We start from the raw sequence: 16,130 nt of genomic DNA on the forward strand, positions 1-16,130 counted from the left end.
CTTCCTCTGCTTTGCTCCGTCTTTTCACGCTACTGTTAGTTACGGTCGACATGAATACGAACTCGCCCAATTTTCTGTTCACCAAAGGATTTTCGGTATATATATGTTCTTTTTTTGTTTTAAATACACTTAAGGTAGGTTTCCGACCCCATTTTCTGACAAGCATTCTTGTGCATTAGTAGTTTTGTCTCGGTCACATGCTAGCAACTTCCAGTGACCGACAAATATTCGGACGAAAGCTGTAACAACGCGGCTACAGAGTAACCAGTTTCGTTTTAGACAGGCTCGTTTTCAAAGCAGATTCGGGCTTGTGGTTTCCGCCCAACGAAACAATTGGTTTCGCGGGGAGATGAAGACGAGGTGATTCAACACACCCTACTTCCCTGGCGCAGAGCCTCATTCAACAAACGCAGCTTCGAAGTATCCCTCACGAGATTACGCTGTCGGATTCCCCTTCTCAGTTTTTATATACACAGATATGGTTCGATGCATTACCTTCTTTGGCATTTTCTGCAATGAGGTAGAAACAAAAAAAGATCTCCCCTTTTTGTCGTGCTTCCGCTTTACTATATACTGCGAAAAAGAATCTCTGCAATCCCCGTTCGCAAAATTTGGTCTGAATGTCAAAATTCCTGTATTTTTCTTTTTAATTTGGAGCTTTGACACTCGTGTATACATTCACAGGGAAGTTTGCGCAGCATCCCAGGAACTTATTCTTGATTATAAGCAATTTTGCCCACTTAAACCTGCTTTCTATGCGAAATTTAGGTCAGTGGTGTCTGTCGGTCTATGGAAAAGTAGAGGCAGGCAGGCCATGACACAGCAGCGATACGCTGCACAGATTGGTGTACATTAACAGCGCTCATCAGTCACGGTGCCAGTGATCACCAGCGCCCACTGTCGCCTCACATTTCAAAGCGATTAGCATTATTTGCATACTTCAGGCGCTATCTATCTATCTATCTATCTATCTATCTATCTATCTATCTATCTATCTATCTATCTATCTATCTATCTATCTATCTATCTATCTATCTATCTATCTATCTATCTATCTATCTATCTATCTATCTATCTGATCGTTTCCCGTCGTGGTCGTCTCTTTACCTAGACCGAATATACCAATATTCCCAACCGGTTGAGACCTGTATCCACTGCAGAAAAAATCCGGAGATACTCAAGCACCATTCGAAGACCTCCATCCAGCCAGAACCGTAGAACACGCCTGCCTCGCAGAAACGGTGGGGCTTGAAGCTAATGCGAATGTAAAGTGAGCGATGAAGACACAAGAAAGACCACTTAAGTATTCGCAAAAAGAAAGAAAGAAAGAAAGAAAGAAAGATAAATGGAGAGATGGAGACGGGCTCACAGGCATATATAGGTAAATACCATTCCTGGTCAATTTTGTTTGAAGACTTCTAGTTCGCGGCCTGTCCCGAACAGTGGGCTTGTGTCATCTTTACCACGGCCGCTTTACAAAGAAAATCATCATCGTCATCATCTACGGCACGCGTGGTGGGTCGATCGCCGCCCACACCGAGAGGAATGAAGAGGATGAAGATGACGACGAGAGCGACAGCAGCGCGGCGTTCCTGCCGTAGCCGCCGCGCGATGTGAAGAACCGGAAGTCACGACCAGGACGGCTATGTGAAGCACAGAAGGCCGCGTCTCCGTGCCACGCCCAGGCCACTCGGCGCCTGGGCCCGAATATCGGACACAAGAGAGAGAGAAAGAGCGAACAACAGGCGCCCTCGCGCCCGGCGCTTGGGCGTCAGGCGCGCTCCCCCGTCCACCATGAGGCCGCGGACCTTCGAGAACCTCGACATCAAGGACTTGCGCGTCACTGCGGCCTCGAAGCGCCTGCGCCGCATCGTGATCGGCGCCTCGGTGGCCTACATATTCATCTTCACGCCCGTGATGGGCTACTTCATCTGGAACTACATGATGGCCGCGCCCGACCTGTCCCGGCCGCGACACGGCGGGTCGGCCGACCAGGACAAGACGTGCGCGAACCGACGCCTGCCGTCGCTCCACTTCGCCCTGAACAGGGCGGGGCGACACCGGGACGGCGCCGCCAACGGGTCCGCGCCGTTGCCGCACGCAAACGACACTCACTCGGACCTGACTTCCTCCGGCAGACAGATGGACAGCGTGGCGAGCTTCCTCCGCAAGCGAAGCTTGAAGGTGAGTGCGTAGGTGCAATGGGGGCGCGGCGGAATGCACGATCGGCCACGAAAGCAGGGGGACGCCTTGAATGGAGTGAATTACTGGGCCGTGGCCTCCCATATATTTTTTTTATATAATGCCTGTCCGCTCGTCGGCAATGCATGGAGAGCCAATAGTCCACGCACTAGCTGCCAGGTACTACGCTCCTAGTCAATGTACACTCGCTGCTTGAGCAGGACAATCTTTCGCCCAGTGTAAGCTCCGTTTGTTAGCGTGCGCGAAGGAAATAAAAAAACTAGGATTGGAGCACTACGTCACGCTGGCCAGCCTCTTTCGCGAGCCGACTCACCGCAAAGCCACCCCCTTCTCGTTTTCTCTCTAAGAAAGCTCGCCCAACACGTGACTGTGCGTTCGACCAGCTCGGCGGACCTGGCCCTGTGTGCTTGGTTCCCGGTAGGTTTTGATCGACGCACAGTGGTCCGAGTGCTTTGCCAAGCGCCCCGTGCACATTTTCTCCCGATATGCTTGCGCAATTTCGGTCGTTTATTGCAACGTATGTAACATTGATTAAGCCGATTAAAATTCCTGTTCCGTATCCTTCATATTGAAGTTAAATTAACGGTTGTTTTCTTTTTCAGCTCTTCCCGAGTATGTCAGGTACGGGCAGAGCATGCATTTTTGCCCCACCACTGACACGAAATTGCGCTTTTAAATATAACTTTTTTTTTTCAAGAGTAATCATGGAATGTAACATATGCTTCCTGATCCTTTGGTTAGTTCCTCTTCTACTATTACTTTTCTTGAAGGGCCCCTCACCAGGTCTGGCCATGTTGAGCATACAATGCGCGTTAAGTATCGTGTCTGCTAAGTATTACATCGCTACGCGCCGCGGAACGATCTGAAATTTCAAACCGAACACCGTTTTCCATTTTCCTCGCGGCCGCCGCGCTCCAAGCCGGAGGATGACGTACACGTGCTAGTGCGCCTACATACACGTGTTCGAGCTGTAACGTCGCTCGTGGTGACACGTCACTTCGAGGATTATTCTAGCCAAACATCTGTTATTTGTGTAATATGTTGCTAGAATAGGCGAAGTAAAGCGTAGAGAAATCATAAAACACAAACCGTATGTCTGCATGTTTTTGTTTTACTTCGCATCGCAGCAAGAGAGATGTACTTCTGCTTCGTCTGCTTGTTCCCACGTCATGCAGTCGCACGCGCAGACTCCGAAACTACGTCATTTTCTACCGTGTTCCAGCGCGGGATCATGCTCTGCCATCCGCTTGTGTCTGCCTCAGTATTCGTGCAGCACAGACGTGTGCCACTAGTCAGGTGTCCTCGTGCACAGCGCGCAAAATCGCGCGCTGCGCGAAACGAGACCATCGCAACAGCTCGCACGCGACGCAGCCAGCGGAAGTGCGCCGCGCCGCAATAAAGCGAGGAGAAAAAAAAATGAAGGCGGGGCCCGTGACGTATGCGTCACGCGATCCTCGAGGTGCGGTATGGGAGAACGCAGGAAAGGAATTTCGCTTGCGGAGGCTAGACGGGGCGAGGGTGTGTCTCGCTTGGCAGTGGAGCTCGCCTCCAGAAATCATGGGTTCGCGGCACTGAAATATTTCTATCCCGGCCATTAATGAGCCGATTTGAAGAATTGTTGCGGCAGAACGCTCCCTAGAAGGACACGTAACAACTTTCAGCGTATAAAATATTTACTGGGTGGCCTGGTGAGGGGCCCTTTAACGAATTAGACTCATTTATTTACTGTGGTAAGGCAGCGCCTTGAGTTAATCATTCTTTTACGCGGAGCAGTGCCTTCATTGTCTGTTTATTGTTGCGATCATTTATGTCAAGTGAGCGATGTATGAAGTGCCGTCAATGCAAACCTTTGCAAACTATGAAAGATGCATGGGAAATTATTGTCAATTGTTATGAGCTGTATTTTCACTCCTGCAATTGCGCTCTATTGGGGCTAACAAACAAACAAACAGACAAAAATTTATCGTCTTCGTTGCAGTGTGAAAGTGTGACAGCCGCATGTTGCCGTCACACCGGCTGTCTTTTCGGAAGAGCATGCACTGTATAGAAGTCACCCAACACGTGACATGATCACGTGTTGGGCCGAGTTTTCTTGGCTTCAGTTTTGTTCCGTAATGCTTCCTTCTATTTTGTTTTCGTCCTTCCGCCATGTTCATTTCTGCGTTACGCGCGACATAATATGTACCATAGCTGCCCCATAAAATGGGACGGACTACTCGGAAAGTGGTGGTCTACATGAATAATATAATTGCATTGCCGTTGCCAAAGATGCTGCAAACGAATTCTTGAACGCTACGCACCATAAAAACAAGTAAAATATATCTTTCATCTTAAAAGAATATACTCGTATGTGCCAAAAATTGTGTCCAAGATAACTGATATCAATGCTTCCATGTATTTTGTCTATTTAATAAGTAAAGAAAATATCATACAAACTTTAGAACTATATCAGTTGTAAAGCAGCAACGCAGTGCATGCCGCTGATATGAAAAATGTAAAGGCCATGAAATGAAAAAGTTGAGGAGAAATATGTTAATGAAACTTTGTCATTCAAGAACCATGTTTACATTCATGTACGTATCCAACGACCAGTGCAAAATATCAATGACGCCGGCATTTGTTGCAAGGCATTACGCAGGAGCAGCTGTCACCGGTCGTGTATCGTGAGTAATTGCACCGAAATTATAGTCGCAACAGAGAGCACGTGTAAAAAGCAGGAGTTCTGCAAAATATACGAGGGTGAGTCAAATGAAAGTGAGTCAATGCGAATATACGACAAACGGTGTACTTTATTTAAAAGTAGTCTCCATGAGCATTTAGACATTTGTCCCATTGACTAAGGAGTCGCGTGATTCCGGTCTCATAAAATTCCTTGGGTTGCTGCTTCAAAATGTCCGCAATTGACTCTTTCACGTCATCGTCCGACACGAATGTGGTTCCCTTCAGCAGTTTTTTTTTTCGGTTGCCCCAAAATGTGGATGTCGCAAGGCGACAGGTCTGGGCTGCGTGGCGGATGTTGCAGCGTTTCCCATTTGAACGTTGCCAGTTTTGTATTTAATACACCAGCGATGTGGGGACGTTACATTGTCGTGGAACAAGATGACCCCGTTTGTCAATTTTCCGCATCGTTTCTTCTTGATTGCAACACGCAGCCGTTCCGGCGTTTCACAGTATCGGAAACAATTGATAGCCTCTCAAGACTTAGCAAATTCTATCCGTAATGGTCCCTGACGATCGAAAAAAAAGTCAGCAACACCTTTCCGGCAGAAATGATCGCCTTTCCTTTCTTTGGGCGTGGTGAATTCGAATGTTTCTACTGTAAGCTTTGCCGTCGTGTTTCAGGCTCGTAGTAGTGGCACCATGATTCGTCCCCGATCACAACTGCAGACAAGAAGTCGTCACCCTTATTTTGATACTGGATCAGATCAGTCAAGGCAGCGCCGAACTTCTCCATCTTCTGGCGGTGGTTCAAAATATTGGGCAGCCATTGCGCACACAAGAGTCGATAATTGAGATGCTCATGAATTATGGCGTGAACCGAATCGTGACTGATGTTAGACGCTCTGTCAGTTCATCGATGCTTACCCTCCGTTCTTGTCTCATCACCTCATCAACTTTTGCAATTTTGCTAAGAGATTTCACGATGGCTTTAGTCCCGTCTTGGATCGCCTTTGCAACTTTCACGTCGTCCTTTGAACCGTTTGCTCCAATGCTTCACAGTGGCCAACGAAATGCGATGTTCAACGTACATGGCAGCCATACGGCGACTAATTTCTTTTTAAGAAATACCTTCAGTAGTCAAAAACTTCACGCACCACGCTGTTCAACTTTTGGAGTTTCCAATATGTCACGCAACCATGTTCAACCGAATGTATGAGACCATTACAGAACCTTTATCCTCACACCTGCGTGTCACTTTTGTAAATGAGACATCGCTCTCTTCTACGCACATGCCTCGCGGATATGAACCGAACTGTTATTGCGCCCAGGGAGGGGGGGGGGGGGGTCATTTGACTCGCCCTCGTACATTGGAAATGCGAAGATACAATGGGATATACAAATGCGAAGATCACTGCAACAAAGGTCACTTCAAGTACACACAAAATCTCCCAACAAGATATTTAAACATACCTATAAGTCTCCAATATATGTACGTATCTAAGAAAAAGTCACGGTGTATAATGCGTCAAACGAAGCAAATATACATGTTGCGCAATCACAGATTCACAGAATCCTAGATACCGCCCCCATTCCATCCACTCCCCCCGATGTATCGCGCGCGACGGAAGATGACTAGCTTGCTCTCCGCTTTTCTCCTTTGCGCACACAAGACTGAGTCACCATCGTCAGCTCACCCATTCCAGCCCCCTCTTCCCGCACGCATTCACTCGCACATACAGCATGCGGCGCTCGGTCACGATGTTATCGCCCTTCTACTTTATAAGAAACACGAGGGCGACGGTGGCGGCAGGAATGCGCTTGGAGTGTCCATATAATTGGTATCGCAATAATATAATAAGAGTATCCGGCAACTGAAGCGTCCCGTGGCCCATTACTTTCCGCAAAGGAAGAAGTAACAAAATCAAACTTTCATCATGCAACAATTCGCTGCGCCGCAACAATGTTTTTTTTTGTGTGTGTGTGGGGCGGGAGCCACCGAAATTTAAAAAAACCAAGGAAGATATGTTGGCCACAAATGAATGCTTACTTTGCGCACCTAATGTGGCTACCGAAGGAATATCGAAAAAAACGTAAGACGCTTGGTCCACAGAGAATCATACGCATACTGCTCGGTATCCTACAACGGCGAGCAAAGACTTTCCGGAGAGGTTGCCCTCAAGCGAACGCTGTGCAATCCGTTGAGTCCCCACAGTGATGGTGGCGAGCGACCATTGTTTCTTTTTCTCGTCTGCTAGCCAGAAAGCGTCTAAAACTCTGCCAGGCGAAAATTCACTCGGCCAGAGCAAACCGAACACGCATCGAAGTGCGCCGCGCGGTGGTCGGAGCAACACGAGAAAAACGTATGCGCTCTGGCTGGCTCTGCCAGCCCGCGGGTAGGGTAGCAAGACCAAAAAAATTGAAGACGCTCAATGTGTCCTCGCAAATAAAAGCCAAAGTAGGAAAAATAAATAAGAACGTAGTTACCTTGGCTTTTAGTGTCTTAACAAGGATGCTTTGGCGTAGGTGAAAAAAGTTTTGGTATTTTTTTATGTGACATGACGGCACAAATGAACCACCACATCGCTTCGTCTCATCGGACCTCGCTGCGTGCTTTGTCAACTTGTCTGATAGTGTGTTGATTTGGCTTGTCCCGTTGTTTGCTTCAATGCAAGACTTTAGAACAATCAATGCACCTTTGGCTTCAAATGTTTATAACAGCATTAGACCCACAATGTTCCGCAACTGAAAATCTAAAGCACTACTTTGGAAATGTCAATGCACCTTTCACATCAAAAGTTTACGAGATTTATGCCCATAAAATTTCGGAATTGGTAGCCATGCGCTCCGTAGATTCCTCGGACTCCACGAGATGCCACCGTGAGCCCGTTTGTCATTAAAACGCCATTGAAACTTTGTGCTCGGATGGGGCTGCTTGCGTTATGTGACTCCCGGTGCATCGGCGTTGCAACGAAATCCAGCCCCAGTTTGCAATTTTCGCGGTGAAATGTCTTTTCGAGCATGAAAAAGACATTCTAGACAAAATCCAGAATGATTTCTGGCGCCGGGGGTTGCTTTGGTCGGCGGTGCATTGACAGCACGAAAAAATTTCGGGGGGGGGGAGGGCTGAAGCCCCATAAGCCCCCCCCTGGCTACGCCCCTGGCAAGGGCACATTCGCCTCGTTTTTCAGCAGACGATTTGCATAGTTGGCGGTGCTATCGCAATTCTTGCGCAGTTGTGTCAGTACATTGACAAAGCTTCATCCAGCAGTTGCACCTGCAGAACGCAAGCAGAACGAGAACCACACATCTGAGAGCGTTCCCTTTAAATTTGTACCGCACTGTATACATCGGGGAAAGAAGAAAAAATGTCGCAGTTTCGCCCGAAAGGCGAAGCATCGATTGCGATAGCAAATTAGTAGACAGATATATGAAGTAAGGATAGCAGTTTTATGGGCCGTATCAACTTGTAAGCATGCGCTTACTAACTAAATCGGCAAGCATGGTGCCACGCGCGCACAAGCAAACACGAACACATACCTGACTCGACGACCGCGATCACTCGCTGTCAGAACGCTGGCGTGAGGAAGAGCGGCAGGAGCAGCGAGCGAACTGCCCTCCGTGCTGCCTCCGGCTCAACAGCGGCGAGGGCACAGCGCACACGAAGCTTCGGCGCACTCTGTCCCCATCGCAGATCGTTTTCAAGGCCGCGCCATAAGCAACTGCCGCCGACGTAGAACGCCTTCCTCCCTCCCCTCGCCCGGTGCATGGCGCTTGACGGAAGACGGCGTGCTTCCTCCCCGCTTTCCTCCCTTGCGCGCGCGAAATTGAGCCGACGATGCTAGCACGCTTTCACTAGCACATACAGCAGACGGCGCGCGGCGACGACGTTATCACCCTTGGACTTTATGCTGAACATCATGGCGACGCCGACGGCAGAAATGCGCCGGGAGTGCCCATATATTGCAATAAGAAGTACATTCACCATTCTCATACGCGAATACCATTGTCGTACGTAGCAGCAGACGGCAAAGCTCGCCCGTCGCTGCAATCTGGAAGGGCTATGATGAGCTCACATGCCGCACTCCACTCGCGTGACGTGAACCCGTGCGCACCGCGCACTGCACACTCAAGAACTGATTCAAATTGCACAACGAAATCGAAGAGATCCCTAACATATCCGTTATCATTAGGTATTCTACGAAAATTTCTTCGGGAATATATTTGTTGAGGGACATTGCACTTATTACCTTGTGTTTCATAGGTTTCGAGGAGATGTTTTCAGGGGCCGAAAATAAGCGCAAGAGAAACGAAAAAATAAAAATGAGCTTGGTGGCACCAAGCGTGAAGTTTCTACACCAGTTCACCTTGACGACATGAATTTTGAGATAGTTCTAACGGGACTATAGGTAATCCTTTATCGCTAAATACGGACTACGTTTTATTCCATAGGCGCCACATACTGAACTTAGCAACTTTCGAGAACTATCACTGATCCACGGGAACCAAAATATGAGGAAAAACTATGACATCCGTGACCTCACACTCACACACGAGCGCTTGGGGATTCAATGCAAGGCCCTTATACCAAGAAATAATTTTGAAATTCATGACGTCATGATCGAGGCACCACTGCTAGAAATCGGGTGCAGCATTTAAAAAAGAAGGATCTTAGTCTTTATTCTTTATCCTAATAATCAGCCTATTACCACAATAATCGGCCTATTATCAGCCTATTGCCCCAATTTTCTTAAAGAAAATTGGGACTTGAACGAATAGGCTCTTAGTCAAAACTTAACAGTGCACGGTTTAGTAGCTCATAGCGGCGTCGCCTGTTACAGCATGTCTATTCAATTAAGTGACTTACGTGAAATTGACGTACTACATTCTTGTAATTGCACTAACACAATTTGTTCGCCAACCAGAATAACGCCAGATTCTGAATCATTAATTTATATATGTATAACGAACCACGATCCAAATGATGTTTTTTCGGGAATTCTCACCTCTGATTTAAGTGATCATTTGCCAGTATTTTGTTTTTTGGCACGACATGAAAACAAAAGAAGGCGTTTTCGAAGTCAACTTTCTTTCTGTCGCCACTTTAGCGATGAGAATATGAGTTCCTTTCGCTCCATGATAGAGAATACAGACTGGTCTACAGTGTATCGCGAAAATGATCCGAATATTTCGTATGATACGTTTATTCAGATAATAAAATCGTGTTATGATGCTGCTTTCCCACTACAACAAATAAAGACCTACAAGAAAGCTAGGAGGCCGTGGGTAACTCGAGATATGTATAAAAGAATGCAGAAACGTGACAAATTATTTGATACATTTATTCGGTACAGGAATCTTGCGATACTAAATGAATACAAGAAAATAAGAAACAAGTTGACTTCAGACCTCAAAAAAGCTAGAAACAGGTATTACGAACATATGTTTTCTACGGTATCAAACAATCCAAAGAAATTACGGAATGCAGTTCGCAGGTTAAAAGGAACCCAGTATAACACAAACCCGAATACTCTAACGTTTGGTGACCCTGAATACAGTGAAACTTCCTTGGCCAATAAATTCAACGATCATTTTTTACTTAGTGGTGGGTCATCCTACTCTAGTGGTTCATTACTGCCACCTGAAAGATTTCTAAACCACGAGACTTCCAATTCTATCTTCCTATCTCCCTGCACTGAAATGGAAGTGTATTCCGTTCTTAAGGCTTTAAAAAAAGATACTGCAGCAGGGACTGATGACATAAAAGCAGGACCAATCATATCTGTTGCTGATGTTGTCTCGGCTCCATTATGCCATATCTGTAACAGTGCTTTCGTGAATGGCATTTTCCCCGATTCTATGAAAATTGCCAAAGTGATTGTATTGCATAAGGGAGGCTCTGTCGCTGATTTAAATAATTATAGACCGATATCCATACTACCTCTTTTCTCAAAAGTGTTGGAACGACTCGTAAAGTGCAGACTAACTACATTTCTAGATAAAAACCACGCCCTTGTGGACCAACAGTTTGGCTTCCGTGAACACAGATCTATTGAAATGGCACTTGTTAAGATCAAAGAAAAACTCCTCAGTAACATCGAGAACAAACTATATACGGTTGGTCTTTTCCTGGATATTAGAAAAGCTTTCGACTCCATTGAACACACCATCCTATTTAATAAACTGTCATACTACGGAGTTCGCGGAGTGGCCCTGAAACTGATTCAAGATTACTTCACTACCAGACAGCAATACACGTGTTATAATGGGTTTTGTTCACACAAGAAAGAAATTGCACTCGGTGTCCCTCAAGGGTCAATTTTGGGTCCCCTGTTCTTTATTCTATACGTGAACGATATTGTAAACATACCGCTTACTCCAGACATAGTCTTGTATGCTGACGACACAAGTTTGTTTTTCTCAGGTGACAGTCTACGAGTGCTAGAAATTACAGCTAATAATTGGTTAGATCAACTTTTAGTTTGGTTATCAGCAAACCACCTGCAGTTAAACGTCAATAAAACAAAATATGTGGTTTTTAAGCCTAGAAATAGGCCTGATGACTGTGCTTTCTGTGTAAGGTTCAATAGTAGTGTAATCGAGCGGACTTCAGCTTTTAAATTTTTAGGTGTGCTTTTTGATGAGAACCTGAGTTTTACACCTCATGTAACGAAGATTCATTCTAGCATTTGTAGGTCAATAGGCATATTGTTTAAAATTAGATACCTTGTTCCTACTTGGTTGAAACGCCGTCTGTATTATGCTTTAATTCAGTCTCATCTTAGTTATTGCCTGTTGGTATGGGGGACTACATTCCAATCAAACTTGGATCGATTGATATGTCTCCAAAAACAAGCAGTTCGCTGTGTTGAGAACCTTGGACCCCGCGATCACACGGCACCTTTTTTCATAAAGCATGCACTTTTAAAAATTAATCAACTGTACGAACTTAAGCTCGCTATATACATACGAGGCGAACTCGTGAAAAATTCACTCATTTTTTATCAAAACCACCTCTCAAGTTACACCCAACACAATTTCAGGCATGACCATATTAGAGTTCCATTTTGCAGGACGAACTACGGTAAAAAACAACTAGCATACTTAGTCCCATCCTTCATAAATGCACATCCTAACACGATCACTATCGCGCAAAACTTCAGATCATTAAACTGCTTTAAAAGTGCCATGAAAAAATATTTGCTTTCCCTTTCTGATTGACATTGTGCTAATTGGTTTTTTGTGTGTTTTATGTACAATTATTTTAAGTGCGTTTCATTTTGTGCTTGTAATATATAAAGTTTTTTTCGTGCTCATATTACTCTGTTGATCCTAAACTGTTTCCACTTAGAAAGTTGTATAGTGATTGTTGTATTTAATGCACGTATGTTTGCAATGTATGCTATGTATGTCTAATCCACGCTATCGATATGTGTGTATACTATCTGTACGTTATATGCTACCGCACTGTTGAGCAATGTATGGGTGACAGGGCCTTAGTCAGGCAGACAATGTACTGCCTTTAGCCTTGCCATCCAAGACCTTCACTGTGTCTAAATCAATGCTGAATAAAAAAAAATGAAAGTAATTGAATAACAGCCACCATTACCACGTGAACAAAGTAATCGTTAAATTACAATTTTACCGAAAATTTTTGACTGATAACAAGCAATTAACTACATGTAATTCGCTACGTGCAAGTCTGGTTTCGACAAAGGGACTTGTTTCTGTAAGCCCTGGCGAAGACAAGTAACCTTGCCGAAACGTTTGCTTCAGCGACATATTCCTCGTTTGATTCGAGCATAAGTGGAATAAGTGATCCGCTGACGCATTCGCTATCATCCTGATTGCTATTAATGCCAACGATATTCACGTGCTTGTCCTTCTCATAGCGCACGTGCGGGAGATATATTTGCGCTGAGTTTCTAATTACTCGCGAAATTTCTTAGTGAGAAAGATGTAATATCGCTTTTTTTTACTAATGCATGAGTCAAGTATATTGTGCAACCTTAACCGATTTGAATCAATTGAGTATCGCTATTAGAATCGCCAGTTGCACTACAGCGGCGCTAGCTGCATGCAGTAGCAGCCGCGCGCAATTAAAACACAACCAACTTAGTCGTTCGCGTTCATAATAAAATCACTGCGAGCGTTTTCGTGACGCTTCTGCTCGTATTTCAAACTTCAAATTTTGCACGGAGGTTCCTGTGTATCTACGCTGTCTTAAAATAGGCTTTTTACGTGGTTCGAAATTTCGTTGCAGTTACCTTTTAAGAGATGCGGGGCTAAGTAGGCGACGAAAAGCAGCGACGTTAATTCCATGCATTGCCTCGCATGCGGCAAGCACATAGCTATTCCACTCACGCAGCGCGAATGTGTTGATGGTTCAGCTGACGACTGGACGTCCGATTCTCGTGCAGGTCAACAAGACGGCACGCGTGGGCGGCAGTCACCCACCTTCCAACGTCGTCGGGCTTCAACAAGCCGCCGGAGTCGAGGCGGAGCAACCGTCAGGTCCTCGGAAGCCGCAGGCTGCGCTAATCCTTGACAAGGATAACCGCATCCATGATTCCCGGCCAGCTTCCACCGGGGTTTCAGCAGGTGTAGCAGCACGGAGTCTTATGCCACAAAAGCAGCAGCCTTGGGAGCCGGGAAAGCAGCCAGAAGCTGGCGGCCAAGCCAAGCCCGAAAGCGCGGGCCGAGGAAGTCACCCGTCAGCAGCGAACGGGATTAATAATTTGCCCGTGCAAATCGGACGCCAGGAAATGGCCGTCGGAGAAGGAGGCCCGGAGGAAAGTTCGGTCAACGACGAAGTTCGCGGAAGGCCCGCTTCGATAACCGGCGGCAAAGCAGGTGGCGGAGTGGTCGGTTCCGGCACAAACCAAGATGGTGGGCGCGGAAGGCAGACGTCCGACGTCGCCGGCGCAATGGTTTCAGCGTCATCCCAGAACGATGCGAGCCTTCGACATTCAGAAAAGAAGCTACAATCTATCGGGAGTAAAGAGTCGGCCCAAAGAGGTGAAGAGGAGAGGCCGACGCTACAGAAGACACCAATGATCAGGGAGAAGGTGCGAGAAAGGACTTACGTTGGTTACAAGGAGTCCATCGAGAACGACGCATCCGGAGGAGTTCATCCGCGCGTCTATTCGAACCGGCATGGGAAGGACAAGGTGGACGTCCTTCACGAAGGAGCCGCGCTTATCGACAGAAAGCCACTGCGCTACTCGAGTGATGCGAAGGCTTCCGGACAGGACAGGCGAGGCTACAAGGGCGGACGCGCGCTCTCCTCGGCAATAGGAAGCAGAACTGCCGAAGAGCTTCGGCGTCTACGCTCCGAAAAGCTAATGCTCAAGCTCAGGAAGCTTCGTAACATGGCCAGACAATCCAAAGACCCCAGCGCCAAGCGAGGCGCCGTTTTAGGCGACGTCCTTGGGAAAGATGGCCACGAAAGTGCAAGGCAAGTAGACGTTGCCTTGCAAAAGGAACTGATTCAGATGACAGAGAGGAAGGGCCGAAATAGCGGGGCGCCGGTGCGGGCTTCGGGCAGCGGGTTCGGCGCCAAGCGCGAACAAAACGGTTCGGCCGCGTCTTCGGCGGATAACAGTGACAAGCAGAGGATGATCGACGGAATACCGTCCAACAACAAGGAGGCCAACGAAGTGCTGTCCTTCGCCGAGTTCTTCAAGAAACACCTCTCCCCTAAACAGCGGCCCTCTAAAGTGCACGAAGGTATCGACGCTCTCCAGGGTCGAAGGCTGATGATCGACTACATGACCAACAAAAAGGGCAAGGATGCCCTCGACGAAGGCATTGCCGCTGGCGGCTGGCCGGAAAAGCCGGAGGAACCTCCGCCTACCAAGTATACTCTGGATCCATACCATCCTTATATAGCCAGGCGCGGCGCCGGTTGGGACTTCTACGATCCTATGAAACCAGCCACGGAGAGGAACAATGCCAAGGAGCTCGCCGAGCAAGAGTTTTACTCCCCTGACAAGCCATCTGCTGAGTTGCGGCGTCGGCTGGCAGGGCGGTTTCTGGCCGCGCCTCCCTCTACATCCGTCCCTTTCTTCGGGTTCAACGAATCTTCGCTCCAAGGATTCTCTGGAGACTCCAGACAGGACACTGAAAGCGCCATCTCCAGAAACGAAAGTGCGGCAGGAGGGCTCGCCAACGTTCGACCAGCAGTTTCCACCGCGATTCGCCATGCCCTGTCCGGCCAGAAGACGAAGGCTGAATACATCGGTCGAGGCTCTCCTAAGAACGAGTTGTCGCCGAATCTCAACCACCGTTACGACGGGACTGAGGGCCCCGTGCCCGCTGTTTTTCGATATCCAGATGAGCAGGCTGTTGGCGGCACGACAAATGGATCGGAAAAATATTTGGCCGACGTTAACAGTGGTCTTGCCAAGGCGGAGTCTTCATCTATGGAAGCAGAGCGCCGCGCTCCCAACAGATACGAGGGCGATTCTGTCGGAGGTGATAACAAAGCGTTTCCTCTCGGAAGCTTAAGTCGAGATAAGAGGCCTCGCAGCAGGGCTTTGCCGTCAGACATAGGTGCCGCTGCCCATATTACCGCGCATTCTTCTGAAAAAGGGGCCAATCAGAGACATGATTACCGCAAGGGACCTGATTCCAGTGACACGCTACCAAACTTAGTGAATCCCACAAGCGATCGTGGTAAACTAAGCATAAAAAGCGAAGCCCCTACAAGCAGCAATGCTATGAAAGATGGTAGAGGACACCAGAAGCCGGGAAAGAGAGAGGAAACACAAAATGAAGCAAACACAGGGGCACACGATGAAGGATTGCCATCGTCAGGCAGCCGAGGGTCTGAGGCTGACAAGAAATCGGAGAACACAGTAGTAAGCCTCAAGTTTGCTGGAATAACTAGTAGTGCGAATGCCACAGTTCAGTGGCTCGATGCGAGTAGCGTTGCTGGAAGCAGGCTTCCTGAACGAGATTCAGCACCTATCCAAAGCGGGGGCTCTGAGCTTACTCAAGACAACGCAAAAGGAAGCGCTTCGGCAGTCAGTGCTGCCGTCCCCAAATTGAACGCCAGTGAAGGAATCTCGAAAAATAATAGCAAGGTGCGTCCAGGGCTGGTGAACATCGAACCCGTTCCGATCGAACGCCCCGAGTTTATCGCAGTCAGAGACGCCAACGCCACCAAAATGACAACGCCTGGGCCTGATGACGGCTCTACTGCCCTAGGTGAACATGGAAAGGAATACGAAGACATGGTGCCAGAAGAGGAGCGCAACATATTTCAG

Source organism: Dermacentor andersoni, chromosome 11 (genome assembly GCF_023375885.2).
Source record: "Dermacentor andersoni chromosome 11, qqDerAnde1_hic_scaffold, whole genome shotgun sequence".
NCBI lineage: Eukaryota > Metazoa > Arthropoda > Arachnida > Ixodida > Ixodidae > Dermacentor > Dermacentor andersoni.